The sequence below is a fragment of the Carcharodon carcharias genome, chromosome 7 (genome assembly GCF_017639515.1).
Source record: "Carcharodon carcharias isolate sCarCar2 chromosome 7, sCarCar2.pri, whole genome shotgun sequence".
Lineage (NCBI taxonomy): Eukaryota > Metazoa > Chordata > Chondrichthyes > Lamniformes > Lamnidae > Carcharodon > Carcharodon carcharias.
In genome coordinates this window covers 187,207,541-187,228,605 of record NC_054473.1, presented here as the reverse complement: position 1 = coordinate 187,228,605, position 21,065 = coordinate 187,207,541, and the positions used below count along the sequence as shown (strand labels likewise).

Genomic DNA, 21,065 nt, shown 5'->3' with positions numbered 1-21,065 from the left:
GGAAGGGCATGTAGTAACTGGTAACAGATGTAGAGTTTCTGAGGGTTAAAATAATGGTAACACATGGAGTGGAAAAAAGCACTAGACCATGGACTGATTAGCTGGAAACTTAATTGAATGTAAGAGAAATCCAACTTGCAGCCACACATCCTGTAACTGCTTGTTGAGTCAGAGTACAGTACTTAATAAATATGAATTTACTATGAGAGAACACCCAGAATGATGATCATTGCAGTGGGGAGAAAGTGTCATAGTAGGCTGAAGGGTTCAGTATGTTTATAGTAAATAATGAAGAGATAAAGCTATAATAAACTCACAAGACAAATAGTTGCACCAAAGTCATATAAAATCCAGAGACCCACATTACTTGGAAAGTACACCTGAATATACAGGATTAAATTCTCTTCATTCTCTACAAATCAATGCTTAAAATAAAAACATCGTTGGTTTATCATTTTGCTTCTTTACTCTTCATTCCTGGAGACATTTGCCCTGTGATATCTGATGTTGATAACCTTCTTAGGTTCAGTAATGTTAGTCACTCCCATGTGACCTTGGCTATTACTTTTTTGGTAGTTGACTTTGTCTGCCTTGTATCTGCTCACATGGTTACATCACTGGGTTACTTGAGTTCATCCTTCTAATCTGGATTGGATATTGGTAACTTTCACATATCAGTTGCTCTGAAGATGGACCAAGAAAAACTTCCCAAGATGAGGGCAGATCGAAATCGTTGTGCTGCTTTGTTCTTTGGAATTTAATTCCAATTGCTATCAAAAGTCACATATTCACCTTGGTTACAGTCTGTTTCCTGCAAATATTTAGAAGCTAAATAACTTATTTAACTGGACCCAACCATCTTCAACTGCTTCATCAATGACCTTCCTTCCATCCATCATAAGGTCCGAAGTGGGGATGTTCACTGACGATTGCACAATGTTCACCATTCACAGCTCCTCAGATACTGAAGCAATCCATGTCAAAATGCAGCAAGACCTAGAAAATGCCCAGGCTTGGGCTGACAAGTGGCAAGTAACATGTGCGCCATACAAGTGTCAGGCAGTAGCCATCTCCAACAAGAGAGAATCTAGCCATTGCTCCGTGATATTCAGTGACGTTAACATCACTGAATCATCCACTATCAACATCCTGGGGGTTACCATTGACCAGAAACTGAACTGGACTAGCCCTATAAATATTGTAGCTACAAGAGTAGGTCAGAGGCTAGGAATCATGTGACGAGTAACTCACCTCCTGACTCCCCAAAGGCTGTCCACCATCTACAAGGCACAAGTCAGGAGTTTGATGGAATACTCCTCACTTGCCTGGATGAGTGCAGCTCCAACAACACTCAAGAAACTTGACACCATCCAGGACAAAGCAGCCCACTTGATTGGCACCATATCCACAAACATTCACTCCCTCCACCACCGACGCACAGTGGCAGCAGTACACACCACCTATAAGATGCACTGTGGGAACTCACCAAGGCTCCTTAGACAGCACCTTCCAGATCCATGGCTCCCACCATCTAGAAGGACGAGGGCAGCAGACACACGGGAACATCACCACCTGGAAGTTCCTGCCAAGTCACTCACCATCCTGACTTGGAAATATATCGTTGTTCCTTCACTGTTGCTGGGTCAAAATCCTGGAACTCTTTCCCTAACGGCACTGTGGGTGTACCTACACCACATGGACTGCAGTGGTTCAAGAAAACAGCTCACCACCACCTCAAGGGCTGTTGGGGATGGGTAATAAATGCTGGCCTAGCCAGCAACGCCGACATTCCATGAAAGAATAAAAAAAAATCAAGTTTCATAAGACAATTCTCCACCTCTCTGTCCTCCTTTAAGAAGCTACATGAAACCTACCTTTACCTAAGTTTTCGATCATATGTCCTAATATCTCCTCATGTGACTGTCAAATTTTTTATTAGATAATGCTCTTATGAAGCACCTTGGGATGTTTTACTATGTTAAAAGTTCTATAGAAGTGCAGGTGGTTGTTCGTGATTATGTTCAAGCATCACTGTAACTCTTTCGAGTACAAACACGTTTTCCATCTGTTCCTATTCAGATGAAGTTACATTGTTTCATAGTTTGCCATTGCGAGATTTGAACTCTTGATACTCTTTTGAGTAAACCTGTTTCCATCTGTTTCAGATGAAGTTACATTGTTCCATAGTTTGCCATTGTGAGATTTGAACTCTTGATAACTAGGAACTATGTGACAATGAAGGTTTATGGTGTGAAAACAGCGACAGCTTCGTCCCTGGGTGGCCTCGAACCACCAACCTTTCGGTTAACAGCCGAACGCGCTAACCGATTGCGCCACAGAGACCGACACAGTTACATTGTTTCATAGTTTGCCAATGTGAGATCTGAACTCTTGATCTTGGGGTTACAAACCCAGTACCATAACCACTTGGCTACTTAGGCCAAGCTCAAGCATCACTGTAATTGCACACAGGCTGGGGTCAACTTGACTCTCTGCACATCACCTGAACCAATGGGGACTCCTGATTTGAATTCTCTCTGTCCCATGTGAATCACAGCCAGCTACAGCGCATCTACTGAAATCTGCTTGCAGTACAGACCAGGAATTGAGGCTGTAACCTGATGGTCTGTATGAAAAATGGAAGTTTTTGTTTGAAAATTTCAAAACTGAGTGATAGATTTTTCCTCAGGGTATTTAGGGTTCTGGCATCAAGGAATTAAAATATGTTAAGATACAGATCAAACATCTAATGGAATGAATGAATTAGCTTGAGGGGCTAAAGTAATACTCTTATTACTGTGGCCTAGTTAACCCACCAGCATTAGCAGGTGAGAAATCAGATCAGCTTCCATAGGTTTCATTTAAAATGTTGAGTAAAAGTGTGATTATCTGTAATTTGTAGACCCCCCTTTCATGTTATGTAAGATTAGCATTGTTGGAAGCCAAAACCATAGAGCATTGCATAAGTTGCTAAAAAAGCCACCCTGAATTGGTTTCTGCAGAAATTTTATTTATTACAGCTTTCAAGAAATCTCAAAGGTTTGTCCGATTTACAGAACTTAAACTTAAATTGTCCAACCTACAGAATACATAGCTGAAAATATTTTAAATAATGAACAAACACAGTTAATTTCTCCCAATCCAGCACTTTGAATTGTGTGAAAATATTTCGCTCCTTCTTTAACTGACATCTTCAACCTATTCACAGTTTTCACTGCTCTTCAGAGTACAAAAAAATGCCCTCGTTTCTCTTATCCTCCCCTCCTTTTCAGCCACTGCTGATGAGCTTTTGCCAATTATTCAGGTGATGATTCTTCATTCAACACTCTAGATAGTGACTGCAAGCTGTTTTTATTGATAAGAGCATCACCTGCCCTGCCCTCCCCTCCCCTGTCTTCCACAAACATCCACTATCAAGAACCACTCTGGCCTACCTCCTTCCTATCTTGGTTAAGCTAAGGTTGCCGAGACAAATTGTACTACAGGTCCTGTTTTATGGCTGATTTCAATTAACTCATCACAGGATGGGATCGAACCTAGTACCTTCTCTGGACCTCTGACACAAACCCTCAAAGCCAGCTATGTTATTGGTGGACTTTTTGCCTTAGCAATTTTACTGTGAAAGCTGATGATGCTGAGATAGAAAAGACGTGATTTGTTCTGTGCTGATCTGAATTCCCTTTGGTGCATCCACAGTGAAACAAGTGATATCACTCCCAGGCCAAGCCTGTGTCACCAAGAAACTGGAGTTGGTAGGTATAGAATACGACTGAAGATTCAGAAGGAAAAACTCGACCTGTGCGTCATGTCATGGCTTTAAATGCTGCTGGCTGAGTTTTGTACTTGAGGTCAGTGTGAGAGAATCGGGTCACGTATGGGATGAAGAACAGCTGCCAGGAAGAGGATGCTTTTAGCTTTGAAGTCAAAGAGAAAGTTCTGTCACTGTGCAGAAAGGCATACCGCTGTTCACCTATCCTGACAAATCTCAATAGTTGTCATATAGCGTTCAAATTCCTTGTTCCTTGTCTTGTTCTAGAAATAAACCTTACAGCATTGCTTCATGGAACTTGTGATCTCAGCTCATGCCTGCAGTATAAAGCATGTGATAGGCTTGTTCAATTATGAGATTTGCTCTGTTGGGTTTTGTTTCATGTTTGTAAGTGGTGACCAATTCAGTGGGCGATCACCAGTACCGATTCTTTTTTTTAATTATTCGTTCATGGGATGTGCATCTCGCTGGCAAAGTCAACAGTTGTTGCCCATTCCTAGTTGCCCATGAGAAGTGGTGCTGAGCTGCCACCTTGAACCGCTGCAGTCCATGTGACGTAGGTACACCCACAGTGCTGTTAGAGATGGAGTTCCAGGATTTTGACCCAGTGACAGTGAAGGAACAGTGATATGTTTCCAAGTCAGGGTGGTGAGTGGCTTGAAGGGGAACTTGCAGGTGGCGGTGTTCCCATCTATCTGTTGCCCTTGTGGTAGAGGCCTTGGGTTTGGAAGGTGCTGTCAAAGGCAACTTGGTGAGTTCCTGCAGTGCGTCTTGTAGATGGTACACACTGCTGCTACTGTGGCCAGTTGTGGAGGGAGTAAATGTTTATAATGGTGGAAGAGGTGCCAATCAAGTGGGCTGCTTTGACCTGGACAGTGTCAACATTTGGGTGTTGTTAGAGCTGTATTCATCTAGGCAAGTATTCCACACACACCTGACTTGTGCCTCATAGATTGTGGATGGCCTTTGGAGAGTCTGGGAAGGCAGCATCACGGTGAAGCAGTCTGGGAAAAGTGCCCTGCAGTCAGCATCGTGGTGAAGCAGCCTGGGAGGAGTGTCCTGCAGTCAGCATAATGGTGAAGCAGTCTGGGAGGAGTATCTTGCAGTCAGCATCGCGGTGAAGCAGTCTGGAAAGAGTGTTCTGCAGGCAGTTCTTCTTGAAAATAACATCACAAAACAGCGGTGGAGAGATCAGAACCAGCGTGAGTGTGGGGAAGCTTCAAAAAGTGACGTCAACACAAAGATGAGAACTGATTGGTTAGTAGTGGGAAAGTGTTTTTCTCCCGTTCAAAATAGATTAAGCTAAGGAAAGGTAACTGTTCTATTTTTTATTTAAAGTACATAAATAATTTAACTATTTTTTTTACTGTATTTAACGTAAAGCAAGGTTTTTTTTTCAACTAGAGACATGGCAGGGCAGCTCAGTCCTGTGTTATGTACTGCCTGCAACATGTGGGAAGTCCTAGACGCTCCTTGCGTTCTGACCGACCACGTGTGCAGGAAGTGCCACCAGCTGCAGCTACTTGAGCTCCGAGTTTCGGAGCCTGAGCAGCAGCTGGAGACACTGAGGTGCATCCGCGAGGCTGAGAGTTTCGTGGAGAGCACATTTTTAGACATGGTCATCCAACAGCTTACGGAAGTGTAGACAGAGAGGGAATGGGTGACCATCCGTCAGAAGAAGGGTGTCAGGCAGGTAATCAGGAAATCCCCAGGGTGCATCTCGCTCGAGGACCGTTTCTCTGTGTTGGAAAACGGTGAGAGTGACGGTTCCTCTGGGGAGTGCAGCCACGCTCATGACGCTGTGAGTGGCTCAGCTGCACAGGAGGGAGGAAAAATAGGGGAAGAGCAATAGTGGTAGGAGACTCGATAATAATGGGAACAGACAGACGTTTCTGCGGCTGTAGACGTGACTCCAGGATGGTATGTTGCCTCTCTGATGCCAGGGTCAAGGATGTCACTGAACGGCTGCAGGGCATTCTAAAGGGGGAGGGCAAACAGGCAGAGATTGTGGTACATATTGGTACTATGACAGGTAGAAAGAGGGATGAGGTCCTGCAAGCAGAAATTAGGGAGCTAGGAAGCAGATTATAAAACAAGACCTCAAAGGTAGTAATCTCTGGATTATTTCTGGTGCCATACGCTAGTGTGTATAGAAATAGGAGGTTGGTCCAGATGAATGTGTGGCTGGAGAGATGGTGCAGGAGGGAGGGCTTTAGATTTCTGAGACATTGGGAGCGTTTCTGGGGGTGATGGGACCTGTACAAGGAGGATGGGTTGCTCCTGAACTGGAATGGGACCAACATCCTTGCGGGGAGGTTTGCTAGTTCTGTTGGGGAGGGTTTAAACTAACTTGGCAGGGGGATGGGGTCCTGAGAAGAGGTTCAGCAGGAGGAGATGCACAGCCAAAATTAGAAGAGAGAGCAAGTGAGTCTGGAAGGCATAGAAATTATAGGCCAGTTAAGGCACAAGGGAGTTTGGCAAAGTTGAATGGTATTTATTTTAATGCAAGGGATCTAACGAATAAGGCAGATGAGTTGAGGGCACAAATTAACACATGGAAGTATGATGTCATTGCTGTCACAGAGACATGGTTGAGAGAGGGGCAGGATTGGCAGCTCAACATTCCAGGGTATAGGGTCTTCAGTGAGACAAGGAAGAAGGTAAAAGCGGAGAGGATATTGCAGTATTGATCAAGGAATCAACTACAGCAGTAAGGAGGGATGACATCTTAGAAGGCTGCTCAAATGAAGCCAAATGGGCAGAACTGAAAAACAAAAAAGGAGCAATCACATTGCTGGGAGTGTACTATAGGCCCCCAAACAGTCAGAGAAATAGAAAAGCAGATAAATAGGCAAATTTCAGAGAAGTGTAAAAACAACAGGGGGGGATTTCAACTTCCCCAACATTAACTGGGTTAGTCATAGTATGATAGGTTTTGAGGGAGCAGAATTCTTAAAATGCATCCAGGAGAGCTTTTTAAGCCAATATGTAGAAGGTCCAACAAGACAGGGGGCGGTCCTGGACTTAATTTTAGGGAATGAAGCTGGGCAAGTGGTAGAGGTATCAGTGGGGGGAACGTTTTGCAGATAGTGCTCATAACTTCGTTAGATTCAAGGTTATGGAAAAGGACAAGGATGAGTCAGAAATCAGAGTTCTAAATTGGGTGAAGGCCAATTTTAATAAGATAAGATATGATTTGGCCAGAGTGGACTGAGAGCAGCTGCTTTTAGGTAAATCTGCGTCAGAGCAATGGGATTCATTCAAGAAGGAAATAGGGAGAGTACAGGGCCAACATTTTCCAGTAAAGACAAAGGGTGGGACCAACAAATCCAGGGAACCTTGGATGCTGAGGGATATATAGGATTGGATGAAGAAAAAAGGGAGGCTTATGGCAGATACCGAGGGCTCAAAACAGCGGAAGCCCTAGAGGATTATAGAATGTGTAGGGAGGGGGGAACTTAAAAAGGAAATTAGGAGAGCAAAAAGGGGCCATGAAAAAACATTGGCAGCTAAAATAAAAGAAAATCCAAAGTTATTTTACAAGTACATTAAGAGTAAGAGGATAACTAGGGAAAGAGTAGGGCCCATTAAGGACCATTTTGGTAATTTGTGTGGAGCCGGAAGACGTAGGTAGGGTTCTAAATGAATACTTTGTATTAGTGTTCACAAGTGAGAGGGACGAGGTGGATATGTAAATGAGGTAGATATAATTAAAGAAATTAGCATAGAAAGGGAGGAAGTTTTAAGTGGTCTGGTAGGCTTAAAAGTAGATAAATCTCCAGGCCCGGATGAAATGTATCCCAGGCTGTTGAGTGAGGCAAGGGAGGAGATAGCAGGGGTGCTGGCAATAATTTTCAATACCTCTCTGGCCACAGGAGAGGTACCAGAGGACTGGAGGACAGCCAATGTAGTACTATTATTCAAGAAGGGAGGAAGGGATAAACCAGGGAATTACGGGCCAGTTAGTCTAACCTCACTGGTGGGGAAACTATTGGAAGCAATTCTGAGGGACAGAATTAATCTACACTTGGAGGGGCAGGGATTAATCAAGGACAGTCAGCATGGTTTTGTTAAGGGGAGGTCATGTCTGACCAATTTGATTGAATTTTTCGAAGAGGTAACCAGATGTGTAGATGAGGACAATGCATTTGATGTAATCTACTTGGACTTCTGCAAGGCTTTTGATAAGGTCCCGCATGGGAGACTGATAATGAAGGTAAGAGCCCATGGGATCCAAGGCAATTTGGCAAATTGGATCCAGAGTTGGCTGAGTGGCAGGAAGCAGAGGGTGATTGTCGAGGGGTGTTTTTGTGATTGGATGCCTGTGTTCAATGGGGTTTCACAGGGATTGGTGTTGGGTCCCTTGCTGTTTGTGGTATATATAAACGATTTAGACTTGAATGTAGGAGGGTTGATCAGTAAGTTTGCGGCTGACACGAAAATTAGTGGGGTGGTAAATAGTGAGGAGGATAGGCTTAGATTACAGGAGGATATAAACGGGCTGTTCAGATGGGCTGATCTGTGGCAAATGGAATTTAATCTGGATAAGTGTGAGGTGATGTACTTGGGTAGGACAAACAAGGCATGGGAATACATGATGAATGGTAGGACCCTGGGAAGTACCGAGGATCAGAGGGACCTTGGTGTGCATGTCCACTGATCCCTTAGGTAGATAAGGTGGTTAAGAAGGCGTACGGGATGCTTGCCTTTATTGGCCGAGGCATAGAATATAAGAGCAGGGAGGTTATGCTGTAACTGTATAAAACACAGGTTAGGCCACAGCTAGAGTATTGTGTGCAGTTCTGGAATCCACGTTATAGGAAGGATGTGATTGCACTAGAGAGAGTGCAGAGGAGATTTATCAGGATGTTGCCTGGGCTGGAGAGTTTTCATTGTGAGGAGAAATTGAATAGACTGGGGTTATTTTCCCTGGAGCAGAAGAGATTGAGGGGAACATGATTGAGGTGTATAAAAATTATGAAGGGCATTGGTAGAGTAGACAGGATGAAACTTTTCCCCATGGTGGAGGGATCAATAACCAGGGGGCATAGATTTAAGGTAAGGGGCAGGAGGTTTAGAGGGGATGTGAGGAAGATTTGTTTCACCCAGAGGGTGGTGGGAATCTGGAACACTCTGCCTGAAAGGGTGGTCAAGTCAGAAACCCTCATAACATTTAAGAAGTATTTGGATTAGCACTTGTGATGCCATGGCATACAAGGCTATGGGCCTAGTGCTGGAGAATGGGATTAGAATAGCTAGGTATTTGTTTGACTGGTGCTTCCTTGTTGGGCTGAAGGGCCTTTTTCTGTACTGTAGCCCTCTATGACTGTGAGGGTCAGGAGGTAAGTTATTGACTGCAGAGTTCCCAGCCTTTGGCCTGCTCTTGTACCACAGTATTTAAATGGCTGGCTCAGTTAAGTTTCTGATTGGTGGCACCCAAGATATTGATCTGATCAAAAGACCAAAGCTCCGCTGCCTATGGCCTAACTTGCACCAAGTCCTGTATTTTCATCACCCCTATACCCACTGGCCTGCATTGGCTCCTGGTCCGGCAGCGCTGCGATTTTAAAATTCTCATCCTTTTCAATTCTCTATCCTTAACTCCTCCAGCTCTATAACCCTCAGAATACTGCTATTGCCCAATACTAGTCTTTTGTGCATCCCTGATTTCTAATCACTCCAGTATTGGCGACCATGCCTTCAATTGCCTGTGCCCAAGCTTTGGAATTCCCTCCTTCAACCTCTCCATCTTCTTCCATCCTTTAAGATGTTCCTTAATAGTGGTTTTAGTCTCCTGTCATAATACCGTACTGTGTGGCTCATTATTAAATTTTGTTTGATAATGCTTTGGTGAAGCATCTTGGGATGTTTACTTTAAAAGCACTATACAGATGCAAGGTGTGTTTGGAAGGAAAGAAAGAACTATTTCAATAGATGCTTCATGTATAAAAAATTAACACAGTACATTAGCTTTGCTGGGTTGTCAGATGAGAGAGACGAATCTCTGTCCAGTTACTCTCAGTTGTATCTACTGCTTTGGGTATGACTGAGCACAGGGGAGAGGTAGATTTTCAGTTAAATGGTTTTTGGGCAATGGGAACTGTAAGTCAGTGTTACTGAAAGAATCTTGGGCAATTGTCCAGGCATTCCAGAATCATTAGGTGATTCTTGTCTGGCCACGGCACAGGGAAATCTGTTTATAATGGCTTCTTTTAGGACTAAATTCAGGCACTCTTTTTGGCCGGCTGGTTGGACTCTTCATCCTGAGCTCGTCAGAGCAAACCCGCAATGGTCTGAGATGGGCCATATGGCCCAGTGTTTGAGGTGGGTTGCTGTCTATCATGTCTACATGGGGAGACAGTGGCGTAGTGGTGTTGTTAGACTAGTAATCCAGAGGCTCAGGCTAATACACTGGAGGCATGGGCTCAAATCCCACCATGGCAGCTGGTGGAATTTACATTATATTCATAAGTCTTAACATTAAGCTGGTCTCAGTCATAATGACCATGACAACTATCACTGATTGTTGTGAAAACCCATCTGGTTCACTAACGTTCTTTAGGGAAGGAAACCTGCCGTCCATACCCGGTCTGGCCTATATGTGACTCCAGACCCACAGCAATGTGGTTGACTCTTAATTGCCCTCTGCAATAGCCCAGCAAGCCACTCAGTTCAAGGGCAGTTAGGGATGGGCAACAAATTCTGGCCTTGCCAGCGATGTCCGCGACCCGTGAAAGAAACTTTTAAATGAAGCCTAATACAACTGCCTGATATACTGCTTAGAAATAAATTTTATTATGGAAAGTTTTTTCAACTCTTCTGGCAGTGGAATGGATGACCAGCTCTGCAGGACCTGTCTATTTTAACTAACTGCACCTCGTCCCCGCCTCACCCCAGTGAACCTCTGCCCTGTAATTATCTGCTTGAGGGTGTGTGACAGCAGTTCAGCTTGATTCTTCAACCTATTTCCATTCCCATCTCCACAACCCCCAACCCCTCCAGCTCTCCAGAGACACTGACTTGGGCTGGTTCCAGAGCCTGGGCCATGAATGCCATCTGATATCAAGACTTGCAGCTGACCCCAACAGACCGCAGCTCCACAGACGCCCTATCTCTGTAACCTTCTGCAGCCAGCAATTCTCCCATCCTCATCTCCATAAGCTTCCACTTCCATAACTGCTCTCCAGCCTGACCATCCCCCCCCGACCCCATCTCAGTAACCACCACCAGCCCAATCATCCTCCCTATCTCTGTAACCTCCTCGATCCCTGACACCCCTGCACCTCTAACCTTTTCTAGCCTGTACAGCTCCCTCTACATCTTCGTAACCTGCTTCAGCCTAACAACTCTCCTCATCTTCCTAACCTCCTCCAGCCTGACAATGCACCTCCCAATCTCCCTAACCTTCTCTAGCCTGACAACCCTCCCCATCTCTTCAACTCCCTCCTGCGTGACAATCCTCCTCTGTCTCTGTAATCTCCTCTGGCCTGACACCTTGCAGATCTCTCTCCAATTCTGGCCTCAAGCATCCCCAATTTCAATTGCGCAACCAATGGTGGCTGTGTGCATTCAGCCGCTAAGCTCTGGAATTTGTCCGTAAACCTCTCCACACTGTCTTCCTTTTAAGATGCTGCTTAAAACTTACCTCTTTAATCAAACTTTTGGTCATTTGCCCCAACATGTGGGCCTGAGTCAAGTTTTGTCTGATAAAGCTCCTTGGAAGTGTCTTGACATGTTTTACTATAGGCTGTGTTTGCTGCCAATGCCATGCATATGCACTTGTCCATGGAGGAGGCAGTGATGTAGTAGGCAGCGGCCAGTAGCAGAGATGCTTATCAGCAGTTATTAAAGACAGTGATTAAAAAAAACCCACCTCCTCCTGAGTTCGTGGGGAGGAATGGAGCCGGAGAGGGACGGAGGCACGGGGAGGGAGGGGAGGTTTCTGATCCATCTGGTAGTGGCTACAGTTCCAGATTACAGCCTCCATTTGCCCCATTTTCAGTTCCGGTGCTTCTTCCTGGTGACAGGCCCAGGTTAAGGTGAAAGAGGCTATGGGGCAGGAGATTCAGAAACTGTGGGATGGCTGTGCCCAGACTGCTCATGAGGCTCAGAAACTGGGTGAATGGCTTCAGGATCTGAATAAGATCCAAGTGGCACTGTGTCTCATGCAAATGACGTCAGTGGTTTTCTGCGCATGCACCGACAAGTGGCCATCTTGCACAGCTGTCTTGTGTTGGCTAGAGACAGTGTTTACTATTTTAAGAGTGCTATATAAATGGAAGTTTTGTTAGGAGTACAAGGATTACGGAATAACGGTGAATAGCAGGAACCTTGGCTGACTTCACTTCTTCCTCATTAGACTGACTGGAATATGAAGTCTAATTGTAACCACTACCCAGCTGAGTGAACTCAGCGCTGACTAGGAATTTAACCTGGGACTTTCTCTGTCTGAATGATTTAACATCATAGCATGTGGTCCATTAAACCACTAACTCTTCGGGAATCTTATTCTGTTCATGGTAAAAGTTTCATCACATCGTCTCCCCTCTGGTGAGGAAATAATTCTCTTGTGGCTGTTATTGCTGATGAACAGTAGGGGAATCTGTGTCAGGGTATACTGTTCTGTGGCCCTTCACTTCACTGTGTTAGAACGAGGGGGCACAGTCTCAATAAGGGACAGGCCATTTAAGACTAAGATGAGGAGGAATTTCTTCACCCAGAGGATGGTGAATCTTTGGAATACCCTATCCCAGAGGGCTGTGGTAACTCCGTCATTGAGCATGTCCAAGGTAGAAATTGATAGATTTTTGGAGACTAATGACATGAAGGGATGTGAAGATAGTGGGGAAAAATGGCGCAAGAGGTAGATTATCAATCATGATTTGTTTGAATGGCTGAGTAGGTTTGATGGGCCAAATGGCCAACTCCTCCTGTTTCCTATGTTTCTGTAAAATAAGTAATATATTGAGGAGGGTATTCTGTTATCAGGGTATAGTGATCCTGAAATGAATTGAAGGGGTCAGTGAAATTTTTTTAGTCATTCATGGGTTGTGGGTGTTGCTGGCTTGCCCATCCCTAATTGCCCTTGAGAAGGTGGTGGTGAGCTGCCTTCTTGAACCTCTGCTCTTCCTGTATTTCCAAGTCAGGATGGTAAGTGGCTTAGAGGGGAACTTGCAGGTGGTGGTGTTCCCATGTGTCTGCTGCCCTTGTCCTGTGGAGGTAGTTTTTGGTGAGTGCGCATGTGTCAGTCACTTCTCTGTCAAGTGCCCAGGCAAATGAGTGTACTCCAAACTGAAGTGTTTTTAATGTGAATTGCTTAACCTTTTATATCTGACAAGTAGGGTTGTAGTAACTAGTGATTTACGAATCTGAATGATTCTTCAGAGTATTGCAAGGCAGCTGAAACACTAATAATGTGCTGTTTCAGTGAGTACTTAAATTGGGAAGAATATGTATGTATATACACTGCTTACTTGTATGGGTGTAACATTTTGGCACCAGTCTCCAAGAGCATGAGTTTTCAGGAACGGGACAAGCCCATTGGGCACAACAAGCCCATCCCTTCTGACAAACTAACCATGCCCTCTCACTGTATCCTTTTAATTTGACCTATCCACCATCTTGCCGCACCTCTCAACCCTTTTTCTCCCAAGAAATATATGTGTCTTTTGACATTTAGCACCTAGTATCTTCAAAGGCCTTTCCTGGTAACTAATATTTCACATGTGTATAAATTGAAATCTTACATCTGACTTCCCTCTTGCTGCTGACAACCTAACCTTTACCCTGTGCCCTGATATGTGAGCCTTTCACAAAATGAACATTTGGCTTGAATAATGTCAAAAACCTTCAACTCTCTTGCGTAAGCACCCCCCCCCCCCCGCCACCAGCCGCCCACTTCAAATAACCCATTTATACATGCTGTCTAGGCATGCACACAAAATATGGCCATCTGATTAAAATACTAGAAGTCTGCCAGTGCCTGCGAACCTTTAGCCCTCGCCACCCTGTGTCTCCCCCCCCACCCCCCCCAAGCATGATCCAGCAGCTTCAGGATCGGAGGGAACTCTTCAGAAGTAACGTGTGGCACAATGTTTGTCGAAGCATCTTTGCAAGACACTGGTTCAGTCAGGGTTTGCTGGTCTCTAGTTACCTGCCTCTAGGAGAAGTGTGACGCATGTGTGCCTTCATGACTAAAGATAGTGCACCCTTGGAATGTACTGGTGCTGTTGTGGTTGGCTAAGGGAATGTTTGCTGTCAGATGGTCTTCACTGGCTGACCCTGGCTGATTATTGCAGCTGCTTATGTAACATGATGGATTTCACTGTCGGCTTTTTGTCTTGCTGAGACCTCTGCACTTGAATTAATACACTTGACTGATTTTGATTGCCTAACGGGGTTAGTGAAGAATTTGAGTTTTTTTCTTATTAGCCCTGGAGGTTTCTCTGTTACCTTTGCCTGTCCTAGAGGATACAATGGTTGGGGGCATGACGGGTGTGAGGTGGAGTGATGGGGAGGGAAGAAGTGTTTAGCCATCCTCGTGTGGGGCAGGCATGAAGGACCAACCGATCTATTCCTGCTCATCAATTTTGTATATTTGTACAGCATCCTTCACATTTTCCAGGGCATCTGGAAATGATTCACAGCCAATTAATTAATATTTGAAGCATAGTTCCTAGTTAGGTAAATCTGGCATACAATTTAAGCATGAGTGTTCCACAAACTGTAATGAGATTAAATTCCCAGAAAATGTGTGGTGGTGGCTGTTGATGGGTAGATGTTGGCCAACACACTAACTCTAGCATGAGTGTTCCCACTGAGCCAAGCCATCACACACTTAATGGAGATATTTTCCTTCACTTTAGGCCTTATCCAAGAGGGTGGATTTCCTCCCAGGCCTCCAGGTGCTACTCTGTAAATAGCCAGTAGGGGATTCTGAGCACATTTCTTAGCTGAACAGTGTAGACCACTCCAAATGACCTCCAAGCTACACACCATCATGACTTGGAAATATATCGCCGTTCCTTCACTGTTGCTTGGTCAAAATCCTGGAACTCCCTCCCTAATATAAGACCATAAGATGTAGGAGCAGAGGTAGGCCCTTCGGCCCTTCAAGTCTGCTCTGCCATTCACTGAGATCATGGCTGATCTGATAATCCTCAACTCCACTTTCCTGCCTTTTTCCCATAACCCTTGATTCTCTCTCTGATTAAAAAAATCTATGTCCTCCTTGAATATGTTTAATAACCCAGCTTCTAAAGGATTCCACAGATTAACTACCTTATGAGAGAAGAAATTCCTCCTTATCTCTGTTTGAAATGCCCTCTGAGATTATGCCCTCTGGCCCTAGACTCTTCTACAAGGGGAAACATACCTGTATCACGTGAACTGCAGCAGTTCAAGCAGGCAGCTCACCACCGCCACCTCAAGGGCAATTGGGGATGAAAAATAATTGCTGGTCTTGCCAGCGACATCCACATCCCATGAATCAATTAAAAAAAAATTGGTCCTTGTTAAACTAGTTGATCTCAGTTGGGACAGCAGTGAAGGTGTTAAATTAGCCTCAGCACTCATAGATTAGGCAGGGAAGAATTAGCCAGAGTATCTACTCCCATAGGCTGTTCAGTAAATCTCCCTCTCTTTTCCCATCCCAGTTGAATGTGTATATATGTGGACAATAGTGTTGACCAGGTGGAACTCAGCTGTGACTCCTCCTGCTGTTGACTACTGTTAGGACTGGGATGGGAGCAGTGCGTGTATGATCCAGCCCCACTACTCCGCAGCACGTACCATTAATTTAAAAGTATAATTTTCTCACCAAAGTTGCCAATCGTCTATTTCTGCTACTGGTGCCCAGAATAAGAGAGTCTCCAACCAGGCCTCTTTTAATAAACTCAGAACGATTGTTTATTATAAAACAAAACTGCTTTTTGAACAAGTTGCAAGTACTGGTTGACACTCAGTTGTAATTGGGAAGTGTAACTATCTATCTCTTCCTAAAGAACTTTCGCAGTGCGTGCACAGACACACATACAGACAAAGCAAGGACAAACTGATAAAGTCTCTCCACAGGGATGGGCTTTAGAGGATGGGTATTATAAAATAAAGGATAAAGTCTTGACTCTGGCCACCTGGAGTTCCCTCGTGTGAAGGTGGGCCACTGGCCCCAGTGGATGTCTGGAAGCTCTCACCAACTGGTCTCAGCTTTGCTAGTTCAAATGCAGACTGGTTAAGGTCAGATGAGGGTTCTCTGGCTACAGGTTGATAGCCCCACACAATCGCAGGCAACGTAGAGATAGTGCCAGTTAGGGTAGTCTTCCTTCCTCAGCTTGTTCCCCAACAAGACGCCTTCAAAACCAGCAGGTTCGCAACTTAAAATTTTTTCTCTCTCCCATTTAATTTCCATCAAATTATCAGCCTTTGCGTTCTCAGTTTTTGCAATTAGTGATTGCAGCTCAAAACAAACCACCAGATCTTGCTCAAGTACCATAAAGGTCAGATGATTTCTTGGAAGGGGCCTGCTTGCTGACAGTTCCAAGATGAACTTATGGCCTCTTGGAAAAAAAAATCCCAGGTTAGCATCCAAATGCCCAGGTAATGATATGTCCTTCCATTTTGTAAAAAAACAAATTCAGTCTTGAGAAATTCTGATACTACCCTACTCAGATGATGCCCAAGCTGCCTCATGTGATTAATGAACAGTTGGGTTAAATGCCAGTAGGCCTCTGGAAGCTGTGAACTGTGCCCCAGAAAGGAACTGGCACCTTCAAGAACGGGGTGGTGGAATTTGGCAGAAGAAATATTTAGATGGCAGATATCTGTTGTTTGCTCCTATAGTTGTTTTTGCAGTTTAGGTGGACCAATGCTGTCAGTTCATAGTGTAGAAACTGACCATTTCACCCAGCCATTTATTTGCTTTTAACCTCCACATGGGTAGAAGTTACCATCACATGCGCCTGCCTGTTGCTGCACCCCTTAATTCCCTATTCTTTTGACCACTATCTATCTTTATCCATAAAAGGTGTGCCTAGTTCAATCTATAAACTCAGCAATGCATTCCACAGTTTCACAGCTTTAAAGAAACCCTTTCTCTGACTGGGTCCTAAGCTTCATATTAATGTCTGCTTGTTCTAGATTTCTCAATCACTTGAAACAGTCTGTGTCTGACTTCTTCCTGTTATAATTTTAATTAAATCACCCATGCTAATAAAACAAAACCCGCATTTATATAGCACATTTCTCAATGCCCCAAAATGTTTTACAACCTTTTGAAGTGTAGTCACTGTTGTAGGAAACGTGGCAGCTGACTTGTGCACAGTAAGATCCCCCAACTAACTGACATAATTGATAATCAGTTTCTTTAGTGAGGTTTAAGAGATAAATATTGTTACGATGAGATGGGAGGAGTGCATTCTCTGTCTCTAGTCCCAGTACTCCATGGGTCACAACATATATTTACATGATGTTTCCAGCAAGTTATATGGCTAAATATGTGCTTTCCCTATTAATCTCAGAATGACCACTCAATGATCTTCAATAAACAACAAAATTATTATAAAACCAGTCTTGTTGATTAGAAAGGCAAAGCTTATTAACATACAGTATGAAATACAAAGGTTTTTCATAACCCTAAGTCTCGCGTGCATGCATGCACACACGTACCAAAAAATAAATAAAAATAGAGGTGTTCTGCCAAATGTTAAAAGCCAATGGTTCAAAGGGAAAAGGATGGTGGAGTCCTTGAAATTATAACTGGGTTATACGGTTGCTCTCTCAGTGCTGATCCGTGCAACGATTGATGACTCTTGCGCTGCTTTTCACGTGGGCTCAAGGAATACTTGAGGGTACTCAATCCCAGTACATAGAGCAACTTAGGAACAGCTTATGTTCATTTCTGGCTGTGGACTGGCTCTGGACTGCAAAAAGGCTGCTGTCTTCCTTCTCAAGCAGTTGGTCCTTCTCTTCGCAAAAGCAAAGCTAACTTTAAACAGTTATCCAGGCATGGTTTTTTCAGAGCCATAAGATACTATGTTGAGGCCCCACTCCAGAAACTTGAGCCCATGATCTGGATTGCCACTCCAAGGAGGGTGCTGCATTGTTGAAGGTGCAGCTTTTCAATAAAACGTTAATTAGAGGCTCAGTCTACCCTTTCGTGTGGATGTAATTGTAGGAGATCCTATGACACTTTTGAAGAACAACAGGGAAGTTCTCCCCACTGTCCTGGCCAATATTTGTCCCTCAGCTGATATCCCTAACAAATTATCCCATTTATTTTATTGTTGTCTGTGGGAGCTTGCTGTATCAGAATGGCTGCTGTGTTTCCTACTTTATAACACTGACTCCCTTTGAAAAGTACTTGTTTGGGATGTTATAGAAATACCAGTTTTGTCTATAACAAAAACAAAAATTGCTGGAAAAACTTAGCAGGTCTGACAGCATCTGTGGAAAGGAAGACAGAGTTAACCTTTCAAGCCCGTATGACTCTTCATCAGAACTAAAGAGGAATAAGAAATGTGGTGAAATATAAGCTGTTTAAGGGGAGTGGGACAGGTGGAGCTGGATAGAGGGCCAGTGATAGGTGGAGGCAAAGGAGAGATTGCCAAAGATGTCATAGACAAAAGGACAAAGGGGTGTTGACGGTGGTGATATTAGCTAAAGGATGTGCTAATGGTGACATTAAGAGTAGAAAACAGGACGAGCAAGTGACAGATAGCCCTAGTGGGGGTGGGGCAGGGGGAAGGAATCGAAATAGGCTAAAAGGTGGAGATAAAACAATGGATGGAAATACATTTTAAAAATAATGGAAATAGGTGGGAAAAGAAAAAAATATATATATTAAAAAAATGTAATAATTATTAGAAAAAAGGAGATCAAAAAGGGGGTGAGGATGGAGGAGTGTGTTCATCACCTGAAGTTGCTGAACTCAGTGTAAAGTCCGGAAGGCTGTAACATGCCTAATCGGAAGATGAGGTGCTGTTCCTCCAGTTTGCATTGAGCTTCACTGGAACATTGTAGCAGGCCAAGGCTGGGCATGAGAGCAGGGAGGTATGTTGAAATGGCAAGCGACAGGAAGGTCGCCAGTTTTGTCTCTGTTTTCCCAGTCTATTGAGTGGTTTCCTAGGTTGAGCAGTTGTAAATTGCCCTCAGCTCCTCTTTCTGTGTGAGGACAAGAAACCTGACAAAAGTCAGGCTGAGGTGAGCACTCTGGCAGTGAGCATGCTCATTTGCAGGCTCCCTTGTTTTTCTCATTTCTGTTGAAGCCATTTGTGCAGCATGAAGGGAAGGATTCTGGATGCTTTTTGAGCTGTTTCTGTAGCCTAAACACAGAAAAAGCCTGTTTTCAGTTTGAATTAACGTGAAACGTTCTAGCCCCAATATGCAACATAAATTCATCTTAGTGAATTAGCCTAATTATGAGCAGCATGGAAGAGACTGCAATAAATTATCCTTCCCCACTCCCCGCTAACTCCCGCATTCCAAATTCCTACAGGAAACACTTGTCGAATTTGGAAATTGAGTATGTGTGTCGTTTTTTGAAAGGGGTGAGAATACAAATGTGTAATTGCATGTTGACTTGACTTGGTGGTTGGTTTTGTAATTGTGGTTTCCAATTTAGGATCTTGTGGTATGGAATTGAGTTGTGTAGACCGCAAGATCTTGGTTACAGTCTTTGGTCTATTAGTTGAATTTTTGGACTTTCTGTTTCTCTCAACCACCGTGCGGAAAAATCAGCCAAGATTTTAACTCCTTGGGGGCAATTTTTCCCCTACAGATATTTATCCAATTTAATTTTGAAAATTACTGTTGAATCTGCTTCCGCCACCTTTTCAGGCAGCGCATTTCAGATTGCAACCTGCTATGTAAATAAGCTCCCCGATGTCACAACTAACTTAAATCTGTCTCTCCTTGTTACAGAACCTTATGCCACTAGAAACAGTTTCTCCTTATTTAACCTATCAAAGCTGTTTATGACTTTACACACCTGTATTAAATCTACTAACCTTTTCTGCTCTGTCAATTGATGGCCCTCATCCCTGGTGTCATTCTAATAAATCTCCTCTGTATCCTCTCTAAGGCCTGATATCATTCCTAAAGTGTATGCAGTCTATGAAGTATTATTGAAGTGTGGTTACTGTTGTAATATAAGAAATATGGCAGTCATTTTGCACATAGCAAACTCCCACAAACAACAGTGTGATCATGATCAGATAATCTGTTTTAGGGATGTTGGTTGAGTGATAAATATTGTTGGGAACTAGAGAGAGTTTAATTAAGTTATATTTATAGTTTAAGTTAGTTATATTTGTATTTGTGGATTTTAGGAATGAGTTTTAACTTTAACTTTGATTTGTATCTCTGTATTTGTGTGTTAAGAAAGGTGGGGAGCTTGAGTTTTGGTTTCACTTTAAAAGATGCCTGCATTTGAAGGAGTTTTATGACTCTTGAAAGCAAAATTAAAACAAACACAAGGTAGAAAAACTGTGCTGTTGCCTAGCAACAGGGATTGAGAGAGAGGGACCCATAGAGAAAAACACAAAAGTCTCTCTCTAGCTGGACTCAATAGCAGATTGCTGAGAAAAGTAAGCCTAAGAAGCTTAGATGAGTTGCTGTAAAGTTAAAGTGGCAGTGAATGTCAAGTGAGTTCTGGGTCTCAAGAGATACCAAGTTGTCAGTAGTCTACTGGGAGGAGAACTGCAGGGTTCCTTAAAGGAAAAGAGGAAAGTCCTAAGAAGATCTTCTACTCAAAAGAAAAGAGCAGGAATCTGGAAAAGGTTCTGTAAAGTGAAGTTAAGAGTGAGGAGCAGAGGAAGGCTCCAAGCTTAAAGGGAGGAAGCTGCAGGGTGCAGACTTAAAGCAAAATAGACTTGCGAGAAGCCAGAAGATCCAAGGAAGACAGCTGAAGACCTGTAACTCTTTACTATGGGCATGTGAAGCAGTGGTGTTCTGTTGGCATGGCTGAGTCTGAGAGAATGTGTGTGTGGAAGGCAAAGATTGAATGCAAATGGCGATCCAGAGGAAAGGAACAACGGAATGTGTGTTCAAAATCCTGGAGATGGACCATTGTAGAGGGTGGCCGAAAGAGCCATTTGGGAGAAGATTCCAAAGCGTGTTCTTTGAGAGTGGAGATTGGAAACCCTCGTGTGAAAGATGGAATTCCGTGAGACTGGTTGGCTAACAGTATGACAAGTGTCTGGGAGGAGTCGATGAGAGATCCATAGCACCTGTTTGGGGTGGCATCTGTCACTTGGTTTCAGAGTGTCGTGTGTCTGACCACAGGTCGCCTATTGGTTTATGT

General features: G+C 43.8%; 1 protein-coding gene and 1 non-coding gene across 4 annotated transcripts in view; one reads left to right on the top strand and one right to left on the bottom strand.

Moving 5' to 3' along the window:
- The window catches only part of LOC121279700 (granule associated Rac and RHOG effector protein 1-like), a 214,588-nt gene that overhangs the window by 49,111 nt on the left and 144,412 nt on the right, over positions 1-21,065 (top strand). The gene's annotated exons all lie outside the window — the stretch shown is intronic.
- Positions 2,270-2,343, bottom strand: trnan-guu. Its single transcript has one exon. It is a non-coding gene; the product is annotated as a tRNA-Asn (tRNA).